We start from the raw sequence: 6,000 nt of genomic DNA on the forward strand, positions 1-6,000 counted from the left end.
GAAATCCCCAGAAACTGTTTCTTTTTAAAGGTGGCCACGCTGGAGCACAGCTGCTTCTGCACAAACCCATGCAGCCCATGTGCCTCGTGAGCTTCCCACAGTGTCACTGTGACACACACATTGTCCTTGCCTGATCCCTGTCCTTTTGGCTGTGCCAAACAGGAGGGGAGCTCACCTCCCATGGAAGTTTCCCTCTTTGACTTTGACAGTGAGTCAGCATGTATGGAAACCTGAAAACGACCCTCAGAACCAGGACTTGGGGACATCAGCAAAGAGAGCTGCTGAGAGCTGGATCAAACCTAAGGCACCTTGCTGGTAAAAAAGCCAGCACAGCTCAAAGTCATCACCAGCTGGACCAGATATTTTGGAACACCCAGGATGGTATGTCTTCACTTCATCCATCTGAAGGACTATTACATTTTCAATCTTCTCCCCTCTCCTCCCACTCAGAGAAAAACAATAAGCACAAAGAAACCATGCAAAAAAGAAAAAAAAAAAAAAAAAAGCCAGCACCAGGAAAGAAATCCAGACATGAGCTAGAGCCAGAGAGCCAGCCTGGAAGCACGAGCAGCAGTGTTCTCATGCAAAAGAGAACAAGGTGCACAGGAGTCCCACCACACAGACACACATCTCCAGCCCCAGCTTCCCTCTAAGCTTTGGGAGGTTGTTGGGTATGCACTCTACCCAAACTCTTCCCTTTCTCTCAGTAAAGCAGGTGGCCTTGTGCAGGGCTAAAAGCTCAGGTGGTCAGCATGAAGATGAAGAACACATGAACATGTGATGATCACACGAAAACCACGTGAGGGCATCTGATGTGGTGTTGTGCTTCAGAGGAGGCCGAGGGGTGTAGTGGGACAGAGGAGCAGAAAAATCCATGGGGAAGACCATGAAATTGATGACAAGAATTTAACAAGGGTAGATTGCAATAAGAGCATGCTATGACATCCTGTTGCCTCAAGAAAGGAAGCCTTTATTGATATTTTGGGGCTGGGGTGGGATGGGGTTATTTTACCTGTTAAAACTGGTCCTTAATACCTTTGTCTTATGTAGCTCTTGATGCTGGCTGAGGATTCAAATCCTTGGACAGGTATCCCATGGCTAGGGGATCACGTCATCCCAAAAGTCAAGATGCTTCTGTGTACATGGATATTAACTGGGAGGACCCACAAAATTCAAGCCACCACCCCAGGACCACTGAACTCAGCATGGCCTTCAGGAAGGCAGAATCTCACAAGGTAGACACACTTCCACTCTCTTCCTTCTGTTCTTTGTGACCTGCAAGCTGCTGTTTCTGTTCCCAGTGGACATGCTGCTGTTTTTTGTCACCTTTGCCATTGCTGACATTTTAGGGGTATCTGGGATAAATCTGAGTGAATCTCTCCTGTGCTGAGGTGGCAGGATAAAAATACCTCCCACAAGAAACAACAGATCTCTGTGTGCAGCACAGCAAATGCTAACTGCTTCAGCAGTGAGGACAGAGGAGAAAAGCAAATCAGAAAAGCAGAACACACCCTGAGATAAAGAAATTCCCTCTGCCAGTGTTGGTAGATAGTGATGGCAAGGGAAGGAGCATATCTTGGACTGGAAGAGGAAGAAGGAGGTTACTGGAGGAGGGAGAGGGAGGTTTATCAGCAGAGGTGGCTTTAAAGCTCCTTGTGCTGTTTCAGCCAAGAGAACAGCCAGGAGTGGCAGCAGCACTATTTTCTGGAGAAGATTAGTGACAGAGGGAATATTTGGATGAGCAATGCCCTGCATCCCTTCCTTTCATTACATATGCATCAATTTCCTAATTTCATTTCAGTGTAATTCCAACAGCGTATCACTGAGCAGCAGATTGAAACCAGGGGTTCATAGTCTTACTCCAAACACAAATAGATTGACACATCTGGCTGCAGAAAATAGAATATTTCAGTGCAGTGCCATCATATCCCTGGTACAAAAGGCATGTCAAAATCTTTTATTTTATCAGAGCTCTATATGAGTTCAGTGAATGTAACTGACATGCCACTGTGGATTTTACAAGGGTGTTGCTGTGTCCTGTGTCACATCATTGGTTTTAAAGAGATGCTTTATGACCAATATAACTCAAAGAGGACAGAAATATGACATGAAAGCCACTTCAGAATTTCTAGAGGATCAGAGATTCAGGTGACCACTAGAAAAAATAAAATATGACATCATATATAGCATTTGAAACCCAGCTTGAGTGCAATTAGAATGATTGGCACATCCATTAGATTCAGAGGCACATATGTATTTGTGTGTGCCTTTAAATATAACCTATATACAAAAATGTGTAAAAAGAGATAGACATCTCGTTTATTTTTAGGCAAGAAAAGGAGGTTTCTCTGGCTCCTTTGTATGATGAACATTTTTTGGCATTTGATTGAATAAATGTTCTTTTGCAGGAGTCTCCTACTGTATCATCCCATTCGTGCTCTGTTGCTCTTCAGAGAATTAGCAATGTTCCCTTATGCTTGTTCTGGAGACAAATTAGGATGGTGGGGGCCGTATGCTCAGAAAAAAAATTTAATGACATATCACTGAAGATTTCAGTGGAGTTGTAATGATTTATAACATGTAAAGTTCTATCCTATCACGAACTCATGACTTTGTCTGATTGAAAATTCATTTCTGTCTGGGATATAAATATTATAAAAAATAGGCTGGTTTAGAGCCTGTCAGGTAGTCCATTGCTGGACTTCCAGAGAGCTTTGAGGAGAAAATGACACCAGAAAAACTCAGTTCTGATCTTCGAAAAAGTTTGGCTCCATTTCTGGGGCAAAAGTTGAAGTCCCTTAATTTTGAGCTTTGCAGCAGTATTCATCATCACTGTACCTAAACCACACCAGGTATTACAAGGTATAAACTGTTCAGTGATGCCACTGAGTGATTCAGTATTCAGCTCCTAAAAGCATGGATAATATAACGCCGTGTGGTCGTAAGGGAGGAGTAGTACTGCATCCAAGTAATGTACTAGTAATTCTGCAAATAACGCCTGGGGAAGTAACCTACATTTACTTTTTGCAAGCACAGATCAAATGACCACTTTAAAAATCACTGACTCTAAGCCAACTGTTTAAAGAGTTGAAAGCACAGGCCTGGGAGTCGTTATTTCTCAATGCTCTTCCTGAATCTGACACAAACTCACAATTAATCCACTTAGATTCTCTTTATCTCTGCTGGCTCCCTTGTACAACAAAGACAATTCTTCTTACAGAGCTCTTGTGATTGCTAAATGATAGATGATCCTATGGAGTCACAGAAAAGATTTCAAATTGAAAGGCAAAACATAGCCATGTATTTAAATATGTAAATAACAAGAACAGAGAGACTTCAACAAGTTCTATGCAATGAAAATCTATAAGGGTATGTTAAAGATATCAGTTAGAGAGGAAGCTGGTTAGGCAGCTTTTTAGGAGCTAAAAGCTTTTTAGCTTTTTCCTTAGGAAGCTGGTAAGGCAGCCACGTGCTGCTGCCTGGTTTGCACAGGGGTAAGGAGCTTGTGGAGCTTTCTGCACAGGGGAGATGTGTTTCTGGAGCTTTCTGTGCAGGTGAGATGTGTTTCTGGAGTTTTCTGCACAGGTGAGATGTGTTTCTGCTGGAAGGCATTTTGCCCCCTAGCTGTCTCTCAGGAGCAGCTGAGTGTCACAAGGTCAATAAGTAGTTTTCTGTATGAACCCAGCAAAAGGTGTTTTCTCCAGACCATGCAATTGTGCTGTGTGGAAGAGTGGAAGTTAATCAAGTCTTGGAGATAAAGGCTGTGAGAATAACATGTCTCAACAAGCAACAAACAGCAGCAAGCAGAAAGAGAATCTTCCCTGGTCTACCCTTGGATGGAGTCTCTAACAAACCTCACTTGCATTGCCTCTTCTTGGACAACCCTTTTTCCAGCCTCTTGTCCCTGCGGAGGCGGGTGGAGCAGGACTCCCTGAGCTCCTGCCAAAGCAGCGAGGACATAAGCTGTCCTTGGCCTACAGGAGTGGAGAGCAACATCCAAACACTGCAGGCCATGGAAGTGTCTATCCCTCCCCTGGAGGATGCAGTGGGTGAGCACCTTTGCCCTCAGATCTCTGCAGAGTCCATGACGACACCCGTACACTGCGATGGTGCCTCAGTCTCCCGGGAGACACGGGCACCAAAGGGAGTGAGAGGGAGCAGCTGTCCCTGTGCTTGGTGGCGATCAGTCATGTCACCTTCTCAATCTGAGAGGAGAGAGATAATGCTGGCACAAGGACAGCAAATAGAGCCACAAGAGCAACACTGGTGTCACTTAGGAAAAGAGACATTTAGAAAGATAAGAAGAGTGGAATTCCATCACTGGTGACCTGAAGCCTGAAGGTACACCACGAATGTTTCTGGGGATAAGATCTTGGGTTTTTCTCTCTGTCCTTTTGCCATCCCTGGCCTGAGGGGAATGCCCACTGGTGTTTCTGATCAGCAGGTGCAAAATGAAGGGGCTGGAAGACACCCAGTTTAGCAGTCATATAAGGATACAATTCAAAAAGGAAATCTCTAAAATGAGCCAGCTGCTGTGTGCAGTTAGACACAGAAATATCTCTGAGGAGCCTGAGCAAAACAGCCCTTCACATGGACACTTCATGTCCAAGGAAAAACCTGTCTAGCCTGTCTGCTTAACTCAGAAAAGCATATGGTTGTTAAATATGATCAAAAGGCAGCAATGAGTATGTGGCTGTTTGTTCCCTGAGAAGGGAGAGAGTGGCTTGCTTTTCACAACCAAGATGACATTGTGTCTGCTGCTCCGTGCTGTCTCCACAGTGAATTTCTCTCTGATGTGATGGGGCTTTAGCAATGCCAAGAGGCTGGGGCTGGCTCCTGCTTTGTATTTGGCTCCCCTCATTATAGTGGAGCGCTTTCAAGAGACAAGTAACCAGCTTAGGGGCTTTACCTTTGTCTTCAATTTAAAAATAATTGTGTTTGAGCTTTGCAATTCCACTTGTCCCTGGGAAATGATTTTTAAAGCAGGTACATGGTGTTGTTAAATGGAGCTCACTGGATGTCCATCTTAAAGGGCGAACATCCCGAGAAGGTAAGTGGGACTGCACTGGAGTTATCCTTTAATGCTTTCACCCAGTTCTTTCTAGTTTGTGCTGCAGTGTTGAGGCAGACCCCACTTAGTGCCAGGACAGATCATGCATCTTGTTCCCCACAGGCAGCCTCAGTACAGCACATTTCTTTTGGCCACTGGATTGTCTAGGGAAGAGAAGACTACACTTATAACTCACCCACAGGGGTGAGCCACAGCCCTCTGCCCTAACACTGTCTCTGTCTGCAAGATGTGCATTTCCCCTCATGCAAGGAGCTCTCGAGATGACAGCATAATAATTTTGCATATTCCCAACACAAAAATAGCATCCCATTGCTCTGAGAAAGATGGGATGTGCATGTGAGGGACCAGAACCTCGTTACATGCAGTAACACCGGCAGATTGCAGAGTGTGTTTCTGCAGTGACTCTGGGTGTGGTACTGGAAGGTTGCATTTTGTCTTTTGGAAATTCTCTGCATTACTGAGCTAATTGCAGAGAAGTTCACAATCCAGATTGCTGGTCATTTGGTAAGGGGAGTTAACTGTATCTTAAACCTCCCAAAACACGCTTTTCGCTTTCAGGCTTAGCAAAAAATAAATGAACATATGAATAAATAAAAAGGATTAAGCTGTGCTCAGAAAATTCCAGTCATGGACCAACAGCTAGGTTCTTCAAAGTCTGGCAAATGCAGAGACAGAGACTTAATTTGCAAGCATTGTTTCCAGTACCTGTAGCAGGGGAATTCCACAGCCTCACTTTCTGGCTGTCCTTCTTCCCTCACTATCACTTTGGCAAGGTACCAGCCACTGCTTCCTCCTTTGCCATCGTGCCCTATCCTCACCCTCCTCACCTGCTTCAGTGTTACTGCTTCAATGAAGAATTCATCAGCCTTTGAGGAGGAGAATAAAAAAGTAAGGCAATATTTCTCCTTAAAAGCACACAAACAACTCAA

This window comes from Serinus canaria, chromosome Z (assembly GCF_022539315.1).
Source record: "Serinus canaria isolate serCan28SL12 chromosome Z, serCan2020, whole genome shotgun sequence".
NCBI classification, from domain to species: Eukaryota; Metazoa; Chordata; class Aves; order Passeriformes; family Fringillidae; genus Serinus; species Serinus canaria.